The sequence below is a fragment of the Prenolepis imparis genome, unplaced genomic scaffold (genome assembly GCF_030444845.1).
Source record: "Prenolepis imparis isolate NDT839.2.m4 unplaced genomic scaffold, iyPreImpa1.0 SCAF_15, whole genome shotgun sequence".
Classification (NCBI taxonomy): domain Eukaryota; kingdom Metazoa; phylum Arthropoda; class Insecta; order Hymenoptera; family Formicidae; genus Prenolepis; species Prenolepis imparis.
Genome location: NW_028141173.1, coordinates 8,579,640 through 8,593,683, shown reverse-complemented (window position 1 = coordinate 8,593,683; position 14,044 = coordinate 8,579,640).

The following is a 14,044-nucleotide window of genomic DNA, read 5'->3' as shown; positions in this document are numbered from 1 at the left end:
CTCCGCTATCGCGAGAAATTCTCAGCCATTTCGAAGAAATAAGGGTCAAATAGACTGCTTTAATTAACAGCAACGTAAATTCTCAACTATGCAACGTTATGTGTGTTTAATGCACAATTTATGATTCGTATGTCGTAGTGTATGAAAGAAGTATAATGAAATTGAATAAAAAAAATTAAGTACGATTCCTTTAAATGTAACATTATTAAACGATTTATTTTATATTTCATCAAAGTAAATTTTTACAAAAAATCCACAACAATTTCTAAAAAATGAGGGGGACTGAAACAGCGAATCTTGCCGCTATTGCGAGAAATTCTCAGCCATTTCGAAAGAATAAGGAAAAGAACCCGGTGCGAATCTCTCCACTACTGCGAGAAATTCTTAATAAGCTTAAGGCTGAACTCCTCACCCCGCCGCCGGCCATCCATGTGCGGCCCCCGACACCGCCGCCTGGGGGGGACCGCAGGGGGCCCCTGCCGTCCGATGACGCGAAGGTCATCAACCAGATTCGGAAGTGGGGATGCCCTTTCGACGGACGCGACCCCGTGGCCTTCCTTGAGCGCGTCCGCGAACTAAACGCCGGTTACGGGTACACCGGCCAACAGCTACTTAGAGCGTTACCCGAACTCTTACGCGGCGATGTCCTGCTGTGGTACCGCAATACGCGCGACAACTGGTTCGAATGGCACGATTTCGAACGCGATTTTAACGCGCACTTCTTACCGCGCCGATACAAAGCCACGCTCCGCCGCGAAATTCTGGAACGCCGGCAAAAATCGGGGGAAAAATTCGCTGCGTACGCCACGGTGATGATGACGCTGATGCGTCGCGCGGGCGGTTTCTCTCGCGACGAGCAGCTCGAACGCATTTATGAGAATATGCATCCCGAGTACAAGTTTTACGTGCGGATTGACGACGTGGCGAACCTGTCGGAACTACATAACCGCGCCGCGGAATACGAAGACATCGAGCAGGAACGGAGTCAGATGCGGAAGAGCGAGAAACCGACGAGCGAACGGCCCTCCGTAGCAGCCGTATATAATCGCGAGGAAAGTTGTTGGCGCTGCAAGCAGCGCGGACACACCCGGTTTAATTGCAAGCGCCCCGCGAAGAAATTTTGTTCGCAATGCGGACGCGATGGGGTACTCACCTCGCAGTGCCACCCACCACGAACGGGAAACGCCAACGGGGCCGAGGCCGAGCGGACCGGCACTCGCCCCGACACCAGCATCGCGACGTAACTTTCTCGCCGCGACCCCACCTAACCGTCCGCATACACGGGAGGCCCTTCAAGGCCCTGCTAGATTCGGGGGCCGAGATTTCGTTCATCAACACCGCCACGGCCGAAGCCGTTCGGACCTGGGGCTACGTAGAGGGCACAAACGCCGGGCAAGTGCAACTGGCCGATGGCACATACGCGGAAATACCCGGCTATGTGACACTGCCGATGCAAGTCCGAGGCCGCACCTACCGACACGAATTCGCCATCCTACCGACTTTCGACAGCGAGTTACTGATCGGCATCGATCTATGGGGAAAGCTCGGGATCACCATCACCCCGCCGCGCGCCGACCCGTGTCAGCACACCCCGCAGTGCAGCTTGACCACTGGACTCGCGAGCCGCACGCCGGCCGAGGACCGCCGCCTCACGACCTTACTACAGCATGAACTCGCGTTATTTGAAGACGTCCGCGGGCCAACGACCCTCGCGCGGCATCACATCCGGCTAAAAAATCCGACGCCGATCAAGCAACGATACCGCCCTCGTAACCCCGCGATGCAGGCCGTTATCGACGCCGAAGTGGCCAAGATGGAGGAGGCCGGGATTATCGAACCCTCCAAAAGCGCGTGGAGCTCACCCATTGTGGTCGTCCGGAAAAAGGATGGCAAACACCGGTTTTGCATCGACTTTCGACGCGTGAATGACGTCACGGATAAGGACGCGTATCCCCTGCCGCAGATCACCGCGACCCTCGACAAGTTACGAGGAGCCCGTTACCTCACCACGCTCGATCTCAAAAATGGCTACTGGCAGGTACCGCTCGCGCCGGAGAGCCGTCCGATTACCGCGTTCACTATTCCCGGGAGGGGGTTAATGCAGTTCCGGGTGATGCCGTTCGGCTTGCATTCCGCGCCGGCTACGTTCCAACGCCTGCTCGATACGGTTCTGGGACCGGAACTCGAGCCCCACGTATTCGTGTACTTGGATGACATTATCATCATCAGCCGCACCTTCGACGAACATCTCGAGCTGCTCACCGAGGTTTTCCGCCGGTTGCGCGACGCACGATTACGGCTGAACCCCGAGAAGTGCAAATTCTGCGTCGACCAGTTGAAATATCTCGGCCACGTAGTCGATGGACACGGGATTCGAACCGACCCCGAAAAGGTCAGCGCCGTCGCGAACTGGCCCGCACCGCAGAACATTCGGCAAATTCGGCAATTCCTGGGCGTCGCCTCGTGGTACCGCCGTTTCGTGCCGGATTTCTCCACGACCGCCGCGCCTCTCACCCGATTAACGCGGAAAAACGCCCGATGGAAATGGGGGGACGAAGAAGACGCCGCGTTTCTCGCGCTGAAAAATCGCCTAATCGCCGCCCCCATCCTCGCGTGCCCCGACTTCACACGCCGCTTCTACCTGCAAACCGACGCCAGTAACCACGGCCTCGGAGCGGTCCTTACGCAGTTTTCCGAGGAAGGCGAACGGGTCATCGCGTACGCGAGCCGCACCCTCAACGGCGCGGAGAGAAATTACAGCGCTACGGAGTTGGAATGCCTGGCCATCGTGTGGGGCATCCAGCGGATGAAAGGGTATCTGGAGGGCTACGCCTTTACCGTCGTGACCGACCACCAGTCACTCAAGTGGCTCCAACGCGTGGACTCCCCGACCGGCCGCCTCGGACGCTGGGTTTTCGAACTCCAGCAATACGAGTTCGACGTTAAATACCGCCGCGGAAAGCTCAATCGCGTGGCCGATGCGCTCTCCAGATGCCCCGAGGTCTGCGCCGCGCACCCGATTCGATGTCCCTGGTACCGCCGCCTTTACGACACCGTGACGCGACAGGCCTCCGCGCTCCCCGATTACCGCATCGACAACGGAGTTCTTTACCGCCACATTCTCCACACGCTGAACTTCAAGGACGAGCCCACCGAGGTACAGTGGAAGCAATGCGTGCCGAAGAACCGACGGCGCGCCGTGCTGCAGCAGCTACACACCGCACCCACCGCGGGACACCTGGGGGTAGCTAAGACGGTCGCTCGTGTCGCGGAGGAATATTACTGGCCGGGGATGCTACGAGAAGCCGCGACCTTCGTGCGACAGTGCGAAACCTGCATGGCGCACAAAGCCTTGCAACAAAAACCCGCCGGGTATATGCACGCAGTAGACGTCCGGCAACCGTGGGAGCAAGTCACGATCGACCTAGTCGGCCCACTACCAAGATCACGAGCCGGACACACCTGGCTTTTTGTGATGCAGGATCGCTTCACGAAATGGACCGAGCTCGTGCCGTTACGCAAGGCGACCGCCGCCGCCGTCATCGACGCGCTGACCACCCGCATTATCCTGCGCCACGGGCAACCCGATCGCATTATCTCCGACAACGGCACCCAGCTCATCTCCGGCCAGCTCACCGCTCGCCTAACGGCCCTGGGGATCAAACATCGCACCTCACCCGTCCGCGCGCCTCACTGCAACCCGGTGGAACGAACGAACCGCGTAATCAAAACCATGGTCGGGGAATATGTCGGACGAGACCATCGAGACTGGGATGCCCGGATCCCCGAATTGCAGTTCGCCTACAACACGGCGTACCACGACGCCACGGGATACACGCCCGCCTACTTAAATCACGGCCGGGAACTGCGACGTCCGGAAACGACCGAACGACGACCGACCGCCATCGACGAGCCGGATATAGTCGCTCAGCATCTCCGCGACGCCTATCAACTTGTGCAAGTGCACTTAGCCAGGGCGTTCCAACGCCAGGAAAAATATTACAATTTGCGACGACGACCGTGGCGACCGAAACTCGGCGACATCGTCTGGAAGAAACAGCATCCGCTGTCACGGAAGGCCGACGCCTTCAATGCCAAATTAGCGCCCAAATATGTTGGCCCGCTCACGGTACAACGCATCGTCTCACCCGTAATCGTCGACCTGAAAAGCGTCCACGGCAAATGGTACCGCCATGTACACATCCAGGATTTAAAGCCAGGCCACAATAACACACCTAACACCGCTAACGGAAACGGGGAAAGAATAAACAATAACACCGACGACCCCGACAATCAGGATGAGGACGACTCCGGAAAATAATGAGCTCACTTTGGTTCGAAACCTTCGAGAACGACCATGGAAAAAGATATTCTCCAAGCCATCAACGAGCTCCTGGGCGACTCGACCGATGACGAGGGCCCCGACACGCCGCCGAGCGCCCCTGCTAGACCAGCACCCTCCCGGCCGCCCCGCGTGGGCACGATTGTGCAGCGTTCCGACCGAGCCAACCAGCGAAAGCGGGACATGCTGCTGCAGCAACCACCACCGCTGCCGAAACGACCAGCCCGCCAGCCGGCCCCTCCGGAGAGGACCGTAGCGCCACGGCCGACGCTACAAATGCCGACCGGACCCGTAACCCCGCCGCCGATTCCGTACCAGGTCGCGCCTGGAATGGTGGTGGAAGTACCGCATTTCGCGGTATACGTATCCCGCCGCTACAAGTTCCGGTCAGCCGAACACGGCTATTGGATATTGCGGTTCTCGCGACGCGGCGAACTTCGCTACCACCGCCGAATCCGCTAAGTAGTGCCTCAAAATTCAGGCACTTCTAGGAGGGGGGTGATGTAACGATGCCCCCCGCATCGTTCCCGACCGTCCACCCGTCGGAAGGCTGCGCCCGGCGAACACCGGCCGGGCAGGGCAGCAGGCGCTGAGCGCCACAATTAATTCAACCGTTAAATACGGTTCCACGAAAACGCCCGACGCGCGCCGAAATAAACCGAGTCGTACCACCCCTACTTCCCCTCCTTCGATCCAGCCTCCGATCCCGTTACTCGATCCATATAAAAAGAGAGCTCACGATAAGAGCTCGCTCAGATACCGTTCCGACTCCGTCGTATCGGAGAATCCTTCCGCCCGGAAAAAGAGCCCGAGGTAGACGCGTACGCTGCCTCTGCGGAGATAATCTCCGTGCTCCGAACTACCGGCTTCCGCCTCCACCGTTCCCCGACTTCGAGGTAGAGGGTACTCTGTCTCCCCCGAGCTATTCTCGGGAGTCCGGGGTTTCCGACCGCACCCCGCAAACAGCGCGCTGACGTCAGCGGGTGGAGCTCCGCCGCCTCCGTCGAGGGTTCTCGACCGTCAGTGCGTTCCTCCCCCCCGACACCCATACGGACGGCCGTGACACGCCGATTCGTCGCGTCCACGCCGAAATCACGGTCCGCGAAATCCGACTAAATACGCGCGCCGTTCGATTGCGCTCTCTTCGATATATCGAAGAGAGCGGCCGCTCTCAGCTGACGCGTTTTTCTACTCGCGCCGACTCGCGCCGCGACAACACCGAACGCCCCGCTCGCCGCGCCGACCCCGCGTCTCGCGGACGACGTAAACACAATCGAAGCGATTTAAAGACCCGCATAATACACGGGCTTTAACGACCGGCGTTACACACCCACACACGCACACACACGCACACTTGTACATACCGACACCTAGATTAATAAATTACTATTGTTACCAATAACCGTTACGTTCGTTGTCTCACCCTTTTTACGAGCCCTGATCCCGACCGAGTTATTCCGAGCTCGCGAAAAGCGACCGTTACAATATTAATATATCATTAAACTTTAATCATATCTCATGTCGGCTTAATTCGCTGAACGTAGTAGTAATATAATTTTTGAGGTTCTATGAAGATGTGAGATTATTTACAGATTGGTTGAAATAAAAATTATTAAATTTCTTGAATTTGAACAGTTGAGAGAGGATAAAATTTTAAAAAAACGTTAACTGGAACAGCAAAAGGATATCTATATCCAAAAACATACCAGGCAATAATAGTATTTGGATTGGCATTTGTTAAAAATTGTTGTAGAATATTATAATCAATAGGACCTGGACCAATTGTAAAATAGCCTTCAGGTATTTCTTCAAATATAGGAAATTGATTAAAAAATCGAGCTTTTGATTGTTCATATGATAACTCCGGTTCTTCAGAGCTATCATCACTGATACAAATCGTTTCATTCTCCAATTGTTCTACATCTTCGAGAGAAATTGGAGAAGAGGGAGATGAATCTTCTTCAAGAATGATTGTTGAAGGGACAGGAGATCTGGGTGAATCGAATTGTTCAGGAGAGTGCGAATGAGGTATACGAGTACAGGAGATGGAGATCTGGATGAATCGAATTGATCGAGAGAGTGCGGATGAGGTACGAGTACAGGAGATGGAAATCTGATGGGTGAATCGAATTGGTCGGGAGAGTGCGGATGAGGTACGAGTACAGAAGATGGAGATCTGGGTGAATCAGGTAAATCCAAATGGTTGGGAGAGTGCGGATGAGGTACGAGTACAGGAGATGGAGATCTGATGGGTGAATCGAATTGGTCGGGAGAGTGCGAATGAGGTACGAGTACAGGAGATGGAGATCTGATGGGTGAATCGAATTGGGTAACGGGAACACTCGAAGAAACGGAAGAAAGCATTTGTTCAGATTCTATGATTTTGGAAAAATTAAGGTTCACAACGGACTCATTATCACGTCCATCTGACACCGAACCTCGAAGCAAAGCTTTTTTTAATCGTTTATTTCGACGATTTCGCCAATGTTTCACAGCAGCCCGTGAAATCCATTTTTTACAATTATCCACTATAAAAATAAAATTATTAAGAATAATTTTTTAGATTAATATATACAGAGTGATTAATTTTAATCTTAACAGGCAAATATTTCGAAGAATGTAAGAAATACAAAAAATGTTTCGTATAAAAAAGTTAATTGACTTCGATGGGGGGGCATAAAGCATCGTGAGAGATTGAAATAATTCGAGAGCGATCGAGATGATTCGGAAAGTAATAGAGACAATTCGAGAGCGATCGAGTAATTATAGGCAGGACCAGGCGCGAACATTAGACTTGAGTCGCGTGAGCGCAAAGAACGACGTCAGAATAAGATAGATTCTTTTTGTAACGTTTTTATTCATCCACCATTAAAATACGTTAAAAACTCATATATTGGCGATTGATGAAAATCATTATCCTTCATCTCGCTTACTATACAAACTTATTGGGAAGGTGGGGGGTGGCTCAGCCGGAATATACGCAAGAGTGAATATAAAAAAGAGAAAAAGACGCACGACGATAAATGACAATAAAAAAAATCTACAATGGTACACAGATGATACGAGGATAGATAATATGACGATATGCCAGTTAAAAGACGAATTAAAACGACGAAAGTTAAAGAGATAACCTGTAATAAGGCGGAATTGAGAGAACAGCTTCAGACGAATAATTCGGAAGCGATCGAGATAATACGGGAATGATCTCTAGACAATTTGAGAACAATCGAGTAATTAAGCAGAACCAAGCGCAGGCGTTAGAATTAATTCACGTGAGCGCGCGAGGAACGATGTCAGAAAGATATATACTCTTTGTAACGTTTTCATTCATACATCATTAAACTGCGTTAAAACTCGTATGTTGGTGGTTGATAAAAATTCTGACAAAAAATCCACAACAATTTCAGAATGAAACAGCGAATCTTGCCGCTATTAATGCGAGAAATCCTCAGCCATTTCGAAGGAATAAGGATCAAAGAAACTACTTTAACGCAAATTATTAACTATGCAACATTATGTGTGTTTGATGGATAATTTATGATTCGTATGTTAGTGTATCAAAGAAGTGTAATGAAATTGAATTTAAAAAATTAAATATGATTCCTTTAAATATAACATTATTAAAAAATTTATTTTATATTTCATTAAAGTAAATTTTGACAAAAAATTCACAACAATTTCGAAATGAAACAGCGAATCTTGTCGCTACTATTGCGAGAAATCCTCAGCCATTTCGAAGGAATAAGGGTCAGAGAAATTGCTTTAATTAATAGCAACGCAAATTCTTAACTATGCAGCGTTATGTGTATTTAATGCATAATTTATGATTCGTATGCTATAGTGTATGAAAGAAGTATAATGAAATTGAATAAAAAAAATTAAGTACGATTCCTTTAAATGTAACATTATTAAACAATTTATTTTATATTTCATCAAAGTAAATTTTGACCAAAACAATTCACAACAATTTCGGAATGAAACAGCGAATCTTGCCGCTACTATTGCGAGAAAATCCTCGTCAGCCATTTCGAAGGAATCTAGGGGGAAAAAAAATCGCGAATCTCTCCCACCGTCGCGTGAAATTCTCAACAATTTCTCTAAAGGATGAGTAGAAACGAAACAGCGAATCTTGCCGCTACCTATTGCGAGAAAATCCTCGTCAGCCATTTCGAAGGAATCTAGGGGGAAAAGAAATCACGAATCTCTCCCGCCGTCGCGTGAAATTCTCAACAATTTCTCTAAAGGATGGGTAGAAACGAAACAGCGAATCTTGCCGCTACCTATTGCGAGAAAATCCTCGTCAGCCATTTCGAAGGAATCTAGGGGGAAAAGAAATCGCGAATCTCCCGCCGTCGCGTGAAATTCTCAACAATTTCTCTAAAGGATGGGGAGAAACGAAACAGCGAATCTTGCCGCTGTTAATGCGAGAAATCCTCAGCCATTTCGAAGGAATCTGGGGAAAAGAAATCGCGAATTTCTCCGCTATCGCGAGAAATTCTCAGCCATTTCGAAGAAATAAGGGTCAAATAGACTGCTTTAATTAACAGCAACGTAAATTCTCAACTATGCAACGTTATGTGTGTTTAATGCACAATTTATGATTCGTATGTCGTAGTGTATGAAAGAAGTATAATGAAATTGAATAAAAAAAATTAAGTACGATTCCTTTAAATGTAACATTATTAAACGATTTATTTTATATTTCATCAAAGTAAATTTTTACAAAAAATCCACAACAATTTCTAAAAAATGAGGGGGACTGAAACAGCGAATCTTGCCGCTATTGCGAGAAATTCTCAGCCATTTCGAAAGAATAAGGAAAAGAACCCGGTGCGAATCTCTCCACTACTGCGAGAAATTCTTAATAATTTCTAAAAACAGTGGAGAAAGAAACAGCAAATCTCGCCGCTATTGCGGAAAATTATCAACCATTCCTATTACGGAAAATCCTCAACAATTTATAAAGAATGGGAAACAAAATCGTGAATCTTACCGCTATTGCGGAAGAAAAATCCTCAACCGTTTCTAATAAAGGAAATGTGGAAAGAAACCGCGAATCTCTCTACCGCGAGAAATCCTCAACAATTTCTAGAGAATGAGAAAACGAAGAATGGGAAACAAAATCGTGAATCTTACCGCTATTACGGAAAATCCTCAACAATTTATAAAGAATGGGAAACAAAATCGTGAATCTTACCGCTATTGCGGAAGAAAAATCCTCAACCGTTTCTAATAAAGGAAATGTGGAAAGAAACCGCGAATCTCTCTACCGCGAGAAATCCTCAACAATTTCTAGAGAATGAGCAAAAGAAGAATTACGAAAGAAATCACGAATCTTAGCCGCTATTGTGAAAAAATCCTCAACAATTCATAAAGAATGGGAAACAAAATCGTGAATCTTACCGCTATTGTGGAAGAAAAATCCTCAACCGTTTCTAATAAAGGAAATGTGTAAAGAAACCGCGAATCTCTCTACCGCGAGAAATCCTCAACAATTTCTAGAGAATGAGCAAAAGAAGAATTACGAAAGAAATCATGAATCTTAGCCGCTATTACGAAAAAATCCTCAACAATTTATAAAGAATGGGAAACAAAATCGTGAATCTTACCGCTATTGCGGAAGAAAAATCCTCAACCGTTTCTAATAAAGGAAATGTGGAAAGAAACCGCGAATCTCTCTACCGCGAGAAATCCTCAACAATTTCTAGAGAATGAGCAAAAGAAGAATTACGAAAGAAATCACGAATCTTAGCCGCTATTGTGAAAAAATCCTCAACAATTCATAAAGAATGGGAAACAAAATCGTAAATCTTACCGCTATTGTGGAAGAAAAATCCTCAACCGTTTCTAATAAAGGAAATGTGTAAAGAAACCGCGAATCTCTCTACCGCGAGAAATCCTCAACAATTTCTAGAGAATGAGCAAAAGAAGAATTACGAAAGAAATCATGAATCTTAGCCGCTATTACGAAAAAATCCTCAACAATTCATAAAGAATGGGAAACAAAATCGTGAATCTTACCGCTATTGCGGAAGAAAAATCCTCAACCGTTTCTAATAAAGGAAATGTGGAAAGAAACCGCGAATCTCTCTACCGCGAGAAATCCTCAACAATTTCTAGAGAATGAGAAAACGAAGAATGGGAAACAAAATCGTGAATCTTACCGCTATTACGGAAAATCCTCAACAATTTATAAAGAATGGGAAACAAAATCGTGAATCTTACCGCTATTGCGGAAGAAAAATCCTCAACCGTTTCTAATAAAGGAAATGTGGAAAGAAACCGCGAATCTCTCTACCGCGAGAAATCCTCAACAATTTCTAGAGAATGAGCAAAAGAAGAATTACGAAAGAAATCATGAATCTTAGCCGCTATTGCGAAAAAATCCTCAACAATTCATAAAGAATGGGAAACAAAATCGTGAATCTTACCGCTATTGCGGAAGAAAAATCCTCAACCGTTTCTAATAAAGGAAATGTGTAAAGAAACCGCGAATCTCTCTACCGCGAGAAATCCTCAACAATTTCTAGAGAATGAACAAAAGAAGAATTACGAAAGAAATCACGAATCTTAGCCGCTATTGCGAAAAAATCCTCAACAATTCATAAAGAATGGGAAACAAAATCGTGAATCTTACCGCTATTGCGGAAGAAAAATCCTCAACCGTTTCTAATAAAGGAAATGTGGAAAGAAACCGCGAATCTCTCTACCGCGAGAAATCCTCAACAATTTCTAGAGAATGAGCAAAAGAAGAATTATGAAAGAAATCACGAATCTTAGCCGCTATTGTGAAAAAATCCTCAACAATTCATAAAGAATGGGAAACAAAATCGTGAATCTTACCGCTATTGCGGAAGAAAAATCCTCAACCGTTTCTAAAGGAAATGTGTAAAGAAACCACGAATCTCTCTACCGCGAGAAATCCTCAACAATTTCTAGAGAATGAGAAAAAGAAGAATGGGAAACAAAATCGTGAATCTTACCGCTATTACGGAAAATTCTCAACAATTTATAAAGAATGGGAAACAAAATCGTGAATCTTAGCCGCTATTGCGAAAAAATCCTCAACAATTTATAAAGAATGGGAAACAAAATCGTGAATCTTACCGCTATTGCGGAAGAAAAATCCTCAACCGTTTCTAAAGAAAATGTGTAAAGAAACCGCGAATCTCTCTACCGCGAGAAATCCTCAACAATTTCTAGAGAATGAGAAAAAGAAGAATTAGAAATCACGAATCTTAACCGCTATTGCGAAAAAATCCTCCGACATTTATAAAGGAGATATGGAAGGGAATCGCGAATCTCTCAGTTATTACTAAGTACGAAAAATTTACAATAATTTTTAAAAAAATATTGAAAAATGGATAAGAGAATTTAATAGTTAATATAATTATAAATTATAAATAAATAATAACTTCTTACTTGCAAAAATCGTAGTACAATTATTAAATTTGTAAAATGTTGTCGACACACGTCCAAAATAATTGTTGCGAGTAGTTTTCACAAATAAAAAGTTCGGAATAATTTAGGTTCCCTCGGAATAATTTAGGTTCCCTTCCTTGATGAGACACATGTATCTGTAATAAAAAATATTTTTAAAAAAATTATTTTTTTTTAAAGTAAAGTATCTATTATTCACTATTTTTAATTATCACTTGTATTATACACTGCAAAAATATATAAAACACAACAAAATAAATATATACTCGAAATGTCTGAACATAATCTGCGTTCTCCAAAGATGTCTGACATCTGTATTAACTTTTTTGAATAACCCCTTCCGTCATCCGAAAGCATTTTCTTTAATGTTCAAAATAATGATATTGGTCAAAACTTATATTTAAGCTCCGAGTATTAACCAATGAAAAAATTATTTTCATCAGTCCAAGATTGTTTAAGATCTATTACTACCGCACATCACTATCGTATCGACAATAATTTATATTCTTACTTCTCTTAAATATAATACGCATACGTATACTCTTCTACCCTTAGAACATATATAAATGGAAGGGGAAACGCAGACTGACAGCTATAAAATATATATTTTCTTATTGCGGGCGATTATAATCTTCCGCATATTCAGTGGCATAATAATAACAATTACTTGCACTATGAATCAGATCGTCACTGTAATATGTTACCGCATGCTAACATTATCTCACACTTCTTCAATGAATTTAATTTTTACCAGCACAATAGGATCATTAATGCGAATCGGAATACCTTAGATCTAGTGTTTTCTACACTGCATAGCGCTTCAGTGGAACTAGCCGCTGATTATTTATGTGCGTGCGATTGTTATCATCCGGCCATCTTGTTGACTTTGCCACTGAAAACATCGCTGTCATCTCACATTGAACATAGGTGGAACTTTAAACGTGCGAACTATGATGCTATTAATGATTACTTGGGCAGTATCTCCTGGGATGAAGAACTAAAATTTCTGGATGCAAATGAAGCTGTGGATTTTTTGTATGGGCATCTTGATTATGTCATCTCTAATTTTGTTCCTACATATATGACCCGCAAATCACAGCATCCCTCATGGTTCTCAAATGAACTGAAAACTCTCATCAAGGCCAAAAAAGGTGCTCACATCCGATTTAAGAGAACTAATTGCTTTTCGGATTATATGGAATTTTCGGGTCTGAGGGCTCGATGTAAATCCCTTTCATCGGCGTGTCTGCGGAGCTATGTGCATCGTACGGAGGAGGCTATCTCGAGTAACGTAAATGTTTTCTGGAGCTTCACAAAATCCATGTATACTTCTAATAAATTTCCAATGTCAATTTATCACAATGGCTCGTCTGTCTATGATGGATCAGCCATAGCAAATTGTTTCGCGGACTATTTCGAATCTGTTTACTCCGGTTCGGATGTGCATGGTGGCAGCGATGTTGATATGTGAGCATGATCTGAGCCTATTGAATATAGATATCTCCATCGGGGATATATTTAATTGCATAAATGCCACGAATTTGGCATCCAACTCTGGCTATGACGGCATTCCTCCGCTCTTTCTTAAAGCAACCAATTTTATACTATCCAGAGTACTTTGGATTATCTTCAATAAGTCTTTAGTGAGTGGCATCTTCCCGGAATCCTGGAAGCTATCCACCGTTACGCCAATATTTAAGGACGGTGATAGAACTTTGGTCTCTAATTATAGACCAATAAGTAAGCAATGCCTCATGCCTAAATTATTCGAAAATATAATAGCGAATAAACTTGCATCATTATTTAAGCATGTTTTGATTGAAGAGCAGCATGGCTTTATTGCCGGTCGTTCCGTCGTGACTAATCTGCTACTTTATCAGAATTTTATTAATTTAGTGGTGGAGGATGGCTCCCAGGTCGATGCAGTTTATACGGACTTTAGAAAAGCTTTTGATAGCGTTGACCATTCCCTGCTACTCACTAAGTTGCGGGCCTTTGGTATTGATGGTACTTTGCTGAAATGGGTATCAAGTTATGTAACAGACAGGTCACAGATTGTAAGGATCAATAATTGCCAATCTAGAATTTTTAAAGCATCGTCTGGCGTGCCCCAGGATTCTCACCTGGGCCCGCTTCTTTTCAATCTATTTATTAATGACATTAACAAGGTCTTTAATCACTGTAAATTTCTACTTTATGCGGACGATTTAAAAGTTTTTCGACGAGTAAATAACCTTGAGGACGCGGATCTGTTGCAGCTTG